At 42.8% G+C, this 11,073-nt stretch overlaps 1 long non-coding RNA gene across 1 annotated transcript; it reads left to right on the forward strand.

Moving 5' to 3' along the window:
• The first annotated feature begins 1,188 nt into the window (after positions 1–1,188).
• Positions 1,189–6,441, forward strand: LOC125435032. The gene is made up of 4 exons (XR_007244848.1): positions 1,189–1,303; positions 3,165–3,188; positions 4,877–4,897; positions 6,190–6,441. It is a non-coding gene; the product is annotated as an uncharacterized LOC125435032 (long non-coding RNA).
• The last annotated feature ends 4,632 nt before the right edge of the window (positions 6,442–11,073 follow it).

Genomic DNA, 11,073 nt, shown 5'->3' on the forward strand with positions numbered 1-11,073 from the left:
TATTTATTACGCTTTTATACCACCCTCTCCCAAAGGGCTCAGGGTGGTGTTTAAGGGGTACATCTTTGTAGTTTAAGGGGCTGATTCCGCATGGGCCAAAAACAGTGGTGTGAAACTGGTGTGAAAACAGTATAAACCCTTTTATACCGTTTTAAACCCTTTTACACCATTTTCACACCATTTTCACACTGCTGTTTTTGGCCCATGCGGAATCAGCCAGGGTTACATCTTTGTACAGAGGAACTTAAAAAAAAAATAGACAGGATCTCCTGTGTTCAAAAGTGGCCACTTAGATGTGACTCAGAAATTCACAATGGGTCGTGAAGGTGGCAGCCCTTTGTATTATCTACGGTCTGAACTTGGAAGTCCCAATTTGCTCTCATGGCTATTGGCTGTTGTATAAAGCAAGGGACTAAGAAGAAGAAGCCACAAATGGCAGACAGCAAGACTACAATGTCAGCTTCTTGACAAACAGGAAGCTTGTAGTCATGAGTAGCAGGAGGCCGTCAAGAGAACAGAATAAGTTAGAGCTTGAAAAAAATAGCATTATATGCAGAATAGAGAGCATGCGTAGAAACTCAGGAATGTGGCAGAATCTACCCTATCAGCCAGAAGCACACACCTAATCAATAGCCTAGGAAAATTACATTAAAGGTTTTCAGGCCAATCAGAAAGTGATTCATGTACTAATGGTTGTATAAATTATGCACTTGAATGCTGTATTTCTTGAACACATCTCATGTAACTGCATGTGCTCTGCTTTTTTTTCTACTGTCCACAAATCATTTGGCATTATTTTTCCAACACTTTTTCTAATCTTTTCCCTGCATCTCATGAGAAATCGATCCATGACTGTGATTACTCCCCTTACCTCTACTCTATAAAAACATGGATTGAGCTAGGTAAATATTAGTAGGAAAATTTCAGAATGATAACACACAAATGTGCCCTAGTGGCAGAGGTGGGATTCAAATGATTTAACAACTGGTTGTTTACAAGCACAATTTTAACAACTGGTTCTGCCGAAGCGGTGCGAACCTGCTGAATCCCACCACTGCCTAGTGGGCTCCCATTCTGAAAGTTTTCTAGAACACCCCGGTGCTCTGGAATTCTGAGATCTCAAACAGCTCTCCTGTCATCTACCTGAGTTTACTTACCCTTGGCTGAACACAGAACAGCCACTCCTGCTTATCACTGTGAATACCCCCCCTCAAAAGTTTTTCTGGAAGTTAGGTATCAACATGCGTAAAAGATAACAGTTTGCTTTTATATTTAGGGTCCAGAAACAACTGCATTTTTTGAGGTGAGTACTTTGAATTGTTTGTGTGTTAACTGAAGGATTATTCACAGGACACTTGATAGGGTTGCCAGCCCAGCTCCAAGTTACAGTGGGAACACTGGAGGAGGAAATTAAAGACGTCCAAAGAGTGCCATATATTGCTGCTAAAAACCTGGACTATAATGTCGCTGCTTTGCAGCAAAGCTGTAGGATTTACCCAAATCTCTGTCAAAAACCTTGTAGGATGGGAAAATTCCTGAAGTGTCAACTTACTATGCCCGCATTACTTCCAATAGAGTGGCAGTGTACTATTCTGTTCCCCATTTCCATCCTGCCATTTCACTGAGACCAAGCAATGGATTGGGGGTATTGGCGGGGGCAGAAGGTGGCGGCGGCTCACTTTAAGCGGCAAGTGGTAAGCCTGTACATGTGTAGCAGGCTTTGTTTGTGTCTGGAAGAGGTGCTCAACCCGATTGTTTTCATAGGCCTTGTGAAGCCAAACTGGGGAATTTCAGTCATGGGGCCTCATATCTGTGTTGATAGTGATTTAACTACTGTGGTCATAGGAGGGATTTAGGTTTGCGGCCAGTTCCCCCACTGCTCCCAGCCCTGGACTTACACCACCCTTTTGGTGGCAGAAGGGAGGGGTTTTGCTTTTTTTCTCCCTCCCTGCATCTCTGGAAAGCCTGTTGGAGGTAGTGTGGTGCTGCCTTCACCATGCCTCTGACTGCTGCGGGAAATCAGGATTGTGCTCTTAGAAAGTTCTTGTTACTGAGCAGCAAGGACAAATGTTTTGTTACCAAAAAAAATTGAATGTCATGCCTGTACATTCTGCTCCTGGAAATGAATTATGTTGTATGCCGTGTATACTCGTGTATAAGCCAACCTGTGTATAAGCTGAGGCACCTAATTTTACCACCCAAACCTGGGAAAACTTATTGACTCGTGTATAAACTGAGGGTGGGAAATGCAGCAGCTCCCTCCCTCCCTCCCCTCTTCAGGGAAAGTCACCCAAACGAAAGGAAGGTTCCCCCCTCCTTCCTTTCACTCCCTCTGCCTCCCTGGCTGTGGTTTGAGGAAGCCCAGCCAGCCTGGAGGCAGAGGGAGCTCCTTATTTGGGCAGTAACTCCCTTCCTCAAACCCCAGCGGTGAGGCAAAGAGAGCTCCTTATTTGGGCAGTGACATCAGGGGGAGTCACTGCCCAAATAAGGAGCTCCCTCTGCCTCTAGGCTGGCTGGGCTTCCTCAAACCCCAGGCAGAGGGAGCTCCTTATTTAGGCAGTGACACCCCCCCCCCATGTCACTGCCCAAATAAGGAGCTCCCTCTGCCTCTAGGCTGGCTGGGCTTCCTCAAACCCCAGGCAGAGGGAGCTCCTTATTTGGGCAGTTCCCCCCCCCCAATGTCACTGCCCAAATAAGGAGCTCCCTCTGCCTCCCGACTTGCTGGGAAATGGTGCCTCTGTTCCCCCTTCACCCTCCGAGGAGGGCAGCAACAAGCGACTTGTGCAGCCACATGGAATGTTGTCCCGGGCCATTCCCCCAGCCTCGGCAGAGGCCTGAAGAGCCTGTCAGCTGCGGGGGTTTCCCCTTTGCCCTTCAGGGAGGGCAGCAACAAGCAGCTTGTGATTCCTGATAAGTGGTGACGCATGTATAAACCGAGGGGGCATTTTTCAGCCTTAAAACAGGGCTGAAAAACTCGGCTTATACGCAAGTATATACGGTATTTGGAATATGTTGGTTTAAAACCTACAGCTTTTTTTCAAGATTCTATTAATGTTATTGTTACTGTAAAAGCCACTGTGTTTAGAATTTCTACTTAACATGGTGAAGAAATCCGTGTTCAACAGGAACAAATGATCATGATGTTTTTTTCCCTTTAAATGTAGAAAATAAAAAAGGCCTTGACTTACGTGAGTATTGCAAATCCCGTGTTCATTGGCTGAATGATCAAAATGTCCTTCACAATGGGACCTAGCTTTGCTTGCAAAATTTAGTATCATTTTCAAAAGAAGCTCAGACCCCTCAGTAATTGAATAAAGGTTTGCCTGCTAAAATTCATTCAAAGACCTTGCTTTTCAGCTTGAATTCAGGTTAGTAATGAGAAATATTTTTGTGTGCAATTGAGATGAGAACTGTGCATTTAATTTTTTAAGAAAATGCATTTCAATTCTGGCTGTTGTGGGTTTTTTGAGCCGAGTGGTTGTGGTCTGGTAAGAACATAAGGACATAAGGAAGAGCCTGCTGGATCAGACCAGAGTCCATCTAGTCCAGCACTCTGCTGCTCACAGTAGCCCACCAGATGCCTATGGGAGCTCACATGCAGGATGTGAAAGCAATGGCCTTCTGCTGCTGCTGCTCCCAAGCACCTGGTCTGCTAAGGCATTTGCCATCTCTGATCAAGGAGGATCAAGATTGGTAGCCATAGATCGACTTCTCCTCCATAAATCTGTCCAAGCCCCTTTTAAAGCTTTAAAAATTTCACACGCATCTATGTGAGAAACAGATGTCACTGTGACATGCCTCTGAAAAATAAATAAAACAAACAAGATAAAAAAACATCTTGTGTATTCCCCTCCCCCCTGCCAACCCTGCAAAGCCCGTTTGAAAAAGTCACTGGTAATGGGGAAGCTGGCTGACATGCTACTATTGCTAAGGCAGGCTTGGAGATCATACAGGAGTGTAGTAGATAGGTGTGTGTTAGAATTGGGGGGATGTCAAACCCTGTTTAGCTTGGGCTACAGGGGAGTCCTTAGAATGTATTAGCAGGATGCATGGAATGTATTGGCAATCATGTACATGCAGCCCAGCAGGGTGTAAGTTGTGCGCTCCATTAGGAGATCCTTAGAGGAGGAGAAAGATGCATACAAAATAGTGTGAGTCACTTAGAAGAAAGTTCCCAGACTGATAATCTTTCTGTGAATGCTTTGCCTTGAGTTTGTAATTTATTTATTTGTACTGAAACACCTATTGGTTTGGAATCTTTTGTTGGGTTCTCCTAATGTGTTGCTAGAAAACGACATGCATTCCATAAAGGAATAGCTGATTAATGTGCTACAATAATTAATTTTGATAGATTTACTCTGGCTCATTCCGCACACGCAGAATAATGCACTTTCAAGCTGCTTTCAGGGCTCTTTGAAGCTGTGCGGAATGGCAAAAACAGTTGTGAAAGCAGCTTGAAAGTGCATTATTTTGCGTGTGCGGAATGAGCCTCACAGAAAAGATTTGACTGGTTTCCATGAAGGAGGAATGGGTCCCTTTTGCCATTTAATCTAATACAGAAAGATTGGATAGAACAACATTCTGTTAATTGCCGTTGATTCTCTTTTGAACAATGAAAAAGGGAATTTTGATGTTCTAAGAGGAAGCTGTTTAGAAAAGATTTGAAATGGTAGGAATCTTAAATGGAGCTCCTTACTGTTTCTTGAAAGAATTCACTTGCCGTTCATATTCCAATATTGTATTTCATAGCACAGACTAAAGTGTGTAGTGGCCAGAATCTTCCTTCCATTCTTTGTTTACATTTAAAGATAATAAGAACTAAGGAAACTGTTTTTAATAGCTATAGACTATGAATGACTTCTCCTTTTCCTTTTAGCTCATCTCTGTATTTCAACCAGTAAGTATTGTGAACTATTTTTGTATGTGACCATTTTTTTAAACCTTAGGCTTGTTGAGAAAGGAAGAGGCACAGTGGTCTTGTGATTAGTGTATTGAATTTGAGGTGAACAGAACTGGTTCATGATTACTCCTTGTGCCCAGACATGGTCAGTGATTTTAACTTAGGGTGGTCTCTTTCCCTTTGCCTGGCATGCTTGCCTCATAGGGCTGATGTGAAAAATAACACCATCCTATCCATTTGTGGCACTCTAAGATATTTGAGGCCTGACTTGGCTGGTCCAGGCTAGTTCAATATTTAGATTAGACCACAATATTTGGATGAGACCACAAAGGAAGTTCAGGGTTGCTACACAGTGACTGTGTTTGAAATCAAGAGGTGTTTACCTAGTCTTTGGACACCTGGTCTTAAAATAATGGAGGCAGAAAGAACCCTAAACAGTTCTGAGATTTTGAGCAATTAATTTCATCAATCCCAAAATTTTAGGACTGTTGGCTTTGTTCTGGGTATTTTCTGCTCCAAACCAATTTGAAGCACTGTTTAGTTGCTCAAACAAATTTTGAGCACACACCCTTAGGTTCTAAAAGAGCCCTTCAGGGATGGGATGGGATATTAAATTTGAATAATAAATAAATAAAAGTCATAGTAATTGTCATTTGATATCCATAGATCCCCTGAACTGAAACAGATGTGGGCTCTAGGTTTTCCTGTTTGTAGAGATTTTGTCAGATTTAATTTGTAGCATGTGCCCCACAGTTTATGAAGTACACTTTTTCTGCATGAACTTCTCTGGTGGAAGTAGAACAGAATATTTTAGATGTCTTTTCAGTTTGTGTCTGAACTTGAAGTGCTTCTATTAAGTCAAATTCTTTTGCTGACACTGGGGTGTAACCTATTCTGCAGGTTTTATATACCACCATGAAGCAATCAATATTCGCAGGAAATATCAAAAAGCATGTGCAAAAAATGCAATAAAAAGGTTATATCTACAATATCTCTGCCAGTAGCCCTACCTGTGTACAGGGCCTAAGGGTGGTCTGGGTGCCAACTGAAGTTCATCCTGCCCACCCACCCAGAATGCCCCGGGAACCCTGGTATAGCTAGAGGCAGTGTGGAAATGCCAGCACAAGGCCAGGCACTGCAGCCAGTCATTGTGGGATGCCATGCGGCATTCAGAGGGGGATTCACCCCACCTCCCAGATTCCTCTGCCCAACACTCATTGACTGTTGAATGTTTTCACCTGTAGATCTGTGGAAATGTTTGTCCTAATTCCTGTCATTTTGTTGCCTAGAAATCACAGTGAGATGACTTTTGGAAGACGGCAGACCTCGTTGATGTTGACTTCCTGCCCGTATGCTTTGTGCACCACCACCTCAACCTAATGAAATGAAAAGAAATGCAAATCATAGTAGTAAAGTCTAGGAAAAAAGTTAATTATACTTATCGATTTTGTAACAAAGGGCTGAGGACAATAAAAACAGTTCCATGCTTGCCCCGGAGGATGGCCTAAGCTTTGCAAAAAAATATAAAGAAAACTTCAACTGCACTAGAATGATTATTTTGCTTTGATTAATGGTCTGAGTAAGAAATTTCATTTTCGTCACTGCTATGTCAGTCCTCCATATTTTAAGACCCATGATTTTAGGAAAGGGTGATTGCTCAGGCATAGAGAATCTGCTTTGCATTGCCGAAATTGCAGGTTCGAATTCTGGCATCTCTGTTTAATAAAAGCATTCGGATGTAGGTGATACAAAGAACTTTCCTGAGACTCTGGAGAGCTGCTGCCAGTCAAAGTAGACAATACTGACCTTCAGAAAGAAGAAGAGGAGGAGGAGGAGGAGGAGAAGAAGAAGAGGAGGAGGAGGAGGAGGAGAGGAGGAGGAGGAGGAGGAGGAGGAGGAGAGGAGGAGGAGAAGAAGAGGAGGAGGAGGAGGAGAAGAGGAGGAGGAGGAGGAGAAGAGGAGGAGGAGGAGGAGAAGAAGAAGAAGAGGAGGAGGAGGAGAAGAGGAGGAGGAGGAGGAGTTTGGATTTATATCCCCCCTTTCTCTCCTGCAGGAGACTCAAAAGGGGCTTACAATCTCCTTGCCCTTCCCCCCTCACAACAAACACCCTGTGAGGTAGGTGGGGCTGAGAGAGCTCCGAGAAGCTATGACTAGCCCAAGGTCAACCAGCTGGCATGTGTGGGAGTGTAAAGGCTAATCTGAATTCCCCAGATAAGCCTCCACAACTCAGGCGGCAGAGCTGGGAATCAAACCCGGTTCCTCCAGATTAGATACACGAGCTCTTAACTTCCTACGCCACTGCTGCTCCCAGTGGTCACAGTATAGAGCAGCTTCATGTATGTTTTTGTAGGATATACAAAGTAGTTAGCAATTCCATGGAGGGATAGTTGCTATTGCAAAACACATGTATTCAACTGAAGGTTGATTTAGACAAATCCTTGTGAACGAGGTATTGTGTCTGCATGAGGATATCTTTTCAGGACAGACCATGCTACAGCACTGCACTTTGAAATCACTACATTGATATATCATTATCGAATCGAATCGAATACCTTTAATGGCATATAAATAATTCAACATCAACATGAACATCAACGCCACAAGGTAACAACAGCCTTTGCAACTTTGGGCGAGTTAAAATAACGGCGTTAACATTTTTAGCCACGGCTTCCAACAACTCATAGCTGTGGCTATTTAAAAGATATATAACCTTCTGGTTATCTGTAATACCTTCATTCCCTTGCAAGAAAGGAATTATGTGCTTCTTCCTCTCTATCTCATAGAAGGGACAATTCAACAGCATATGAGATACTGTTTCCACAGAGCCCATACGACACGGGCATTTCCTGTCTTTCTGTGGAATTCCAAGGTGGCGTCCAAGACTAAGGGAAGAAGGCAGGGCATTACACCTAGCTAAGGTGATATCATTATTTTAGGGCCATTAAAAAAACCCTGAAACTGCTCCTCTTCAGTGTGGAGAGGGTGGGGGGGGGGACAGCCAGTGGTTTGACAACAACAAGAACCGTCTAGTCATTGAAAAGTGGGCTGGAATTGGATGGGAATGAGTGGGACCAAGAAAACGGACAGAACCATTACACACAAGGAAAAAGCTGACTCAAAATTGCCTTCCAGAAAAAAAAATGAGGTAAAAGTGGTTCCGAAAGAACCAGGAAAAACAAAATGAGGAATAACCCCAGACAAACAACCAGCATACACAATCACTCACACGCACACACCCTGAAGTAATAACTGAAGACATAAAAATGCACCAGAAACCAGGTGATAAAGCAGTGTAGGGCCAGATCTGATTGGGGGTGGAGAAATGTGAGGAAAAACCCTAAAGCTTTTGAATGTAGAAATACTGACTCTGTCCAGCACTAACAATCCCCAGACGTTTGGTGAGAGGGTTTGGAAGCTTGTCGTATAGGTTGCCAACTCCAGGTTGTAAAATTTCTGGTGGATGGAGGATGGAACCAGGGAAGGGTGAAGGTTTGGGATGGGATGGGTGTAATGCCATAATGTCCATCCTCCAAAGCAGCCATTTTCTCCCAGGGAATTGACCTTTGTTGTATTGAAATCAGTTGTAATTTTAGACCAATCTAATCCCCAGCTGGAACATAAGAACATAAGAACAAGCCAGCTGGATCAGACCAGAGTCCATCTAGTCCAGCTCTCTGCTACTTGCAGTGGCCCACCAGGTGCCTTTGGGAGCTCACATGCAGGATGTGAAAGCAATGGCCTGCTGCGGCTGCTGCTCCCGAGCTCCTGGTCTGCTAAGGCATTTGCAATCTGAGATCAAGGAGGATCAAGATTGGTAGCCATAGATTGACTTCTCCTCCATAAATCTGTCCAAGCCCTTTTTAAAGCTATCCAGGTTAGTGGCCATCACCACCTCCTGTGGCAGCATATTCCAAACACCAATCACACATTGCGTGAAGAAGTGTTTCCTTTTATTAGACCTAATTCTTCCCCCCAGAATTTTCAATGAATGCCCCCTGGTTCTAGTATTGTGAGAAAGAGAGAAAAAATTCTCTCTGTCAACATTTTCTACCCCATGCATAATTTTATAGACTTCAATCATATCCCCCCTCAGCCGTCTCCTCTCCAAACTAAAGAGTCCCAAACGCTGCAGACTCTCCTCATAGGGAAGGTGCTCCAGTCCCTCAATCATCCTTGTTGCCCTTCTCTGCACTTTTTCTATCTCCTCAATATCCTTTTTGAGATGCGGCGACCAGAACTAGACACAGTACTCAAAGTGCGGTCGCACCACTGCTTTATATAAGGGCATGACAATCTTTGCAGTTTTATTCTCAATTCCTTTCCTAATTATCCCCAGCATAGAGTTTGCCTTTTTCACAGCTGCCATGCATTGAGTTGACATTCCCATGGAACTATCAACTAAGATGCCCAAATCCCTTTCCTGGCAAGCAGAGTCATGAGGAAACATTCTTTTTCCTTTTAAACCCCACGTAGAAATATGGCAGCCAGACTTAGCTAGGAAAGCAGGGCATAGCCCTATTAGTTCTTAAATGTGTTAACAAATGTTTGCAGTACATACTTCAAATTTTGAAATAGAGATCCGCACGAGTTGAGGATTTGATATCCTACTGTATCATAAATCTGGGATCCTGAAAACTCTACCACCTGTATAATACATAGAAAAGGATCCAGGAGAGGTTTCCTAACGTTTTATATATAAGAATATTGCAAAGAGGTAAATCAACATAGACAAAATTAAAGTAAGGACATGAAAAAGAAAAGGAACAGATGAAATTACACAATTATCCAGCTTTTGGAAACTGCCTTTAATTATAGTCGTAACATCCTATAGCGAGTACAATAAGGAAAAAAATTGTTTTAAGATTTAGACTGAAATCCTAAAAGCACTTCCCTTGGAATTAGGACTTGTTGAATACAATGGACATAATTTCTGAGTAGATCTGCTTAGGTGAGCTCTGGACATATTTTTATAGACTGGCATCAAAACAAAGATTTTACACAAATAAATCATTGAGTTAACTTGGTCAGCAGATGACATTGTCAACTGTGCTCTTCATGTTTTACCTCAGGATAAAACTGGTACCTCGCAGAGGGATTTGTTCTCAGACTGGTTCCTTTTCAAACCAAAACCATTCTTCTCTGCCTTCTTATAACAGTTCCCTAAACCCAGGGGAAAGTTACCTCAAGAAATAGAAATGTAGATAACTTGGCAATAACGTGACGAGACTCGGGAATTTAAAGCAATTATGAACAACAAAGGCAATATTTGACTTTGAATACGAAAGCATTTCTTGAGACTGAAGAAACAGTCTATAAAATGAACTGAAACAATAATTATGGAATGAAGCAGTTATTCACCACCATGGAAAAGAAAGATAACATATCCAAAGCAAACAAAAGGAGCCCAGCAACAAGAATCAACCCAACCCAAGATGATGGTTCATAGAAGTTGCTGCTGATTTTTTGTCCTGGTTAGGGAAATGGAAACCTCAAATTCTCAAAGGTTGACACCAGAATATTACAACAGTCATAGCGAGGGAGGTTTCCTAATCTATTTATATGAAAAGTTATTTAAAAGGAGGCAAAAATAGTGCTCAGGACATACATGCAGCACAGGGTAAATAACATGAGCCTTCAGAAGTAAATGAAGTTTGCTTAATTCCTCACTGGGCGTCCTGTCGAACATGACAAAGATAATCATGGGGTTAATATTGGAGATATACAAGTTGATTGTTCTGAGTGACTTCAGCATCCATACTGATGACAGCACATGGGCAGATCTGGCACAAGATTTTATAGCCTTGCTATTCAGGAAGTGATGCATAACAAAGAACATAATTTAAACTATAAACTTATGCATGGGGTAGAAAATGTTGACAGAGAGATTTCCCCCCCTCTCTTTCTCACAATACTAGAACCAGGGGGCATACACTGAAAATGCTGGGGGGGGGGGGGAGAATTAGAACTAATAAAAGGAAACATTTCTTCATGCAACGCGTGATTGGTGTTTGGAATATGCTGCCACAGGAGGTGGCCACTAACCTCGATAGCTTTAAAAAGTCTCGGACAGATTTATGGAGGAGAAGTTGAACTATGGCTACCAATCTTGATCCTCCTTGATCTGAAATCGCAAATGCCTTAGCAGACCAGGTGCTCGGGAGCAGCAGTAGCAG

The sequence above is a fragment of the Sphaerodactylus townsendi genome, linkage group LG06, assembly GCF_021028975.2.
Source record: "Sphaerodactylus townsendi isolate TG3544 linkage group LG06, MPM_Stown_v2.3, whole genome shotgun sequence".
In the NCBI taxonomy this organism is placed as follows: domain Eukaryota; kingdom Metazoa; phylum Chordata; class Lepidosauria; order Squamata; family Sphaerodactylidae; genus Sphaerodactylus; species Sphaerodactylus townsendi.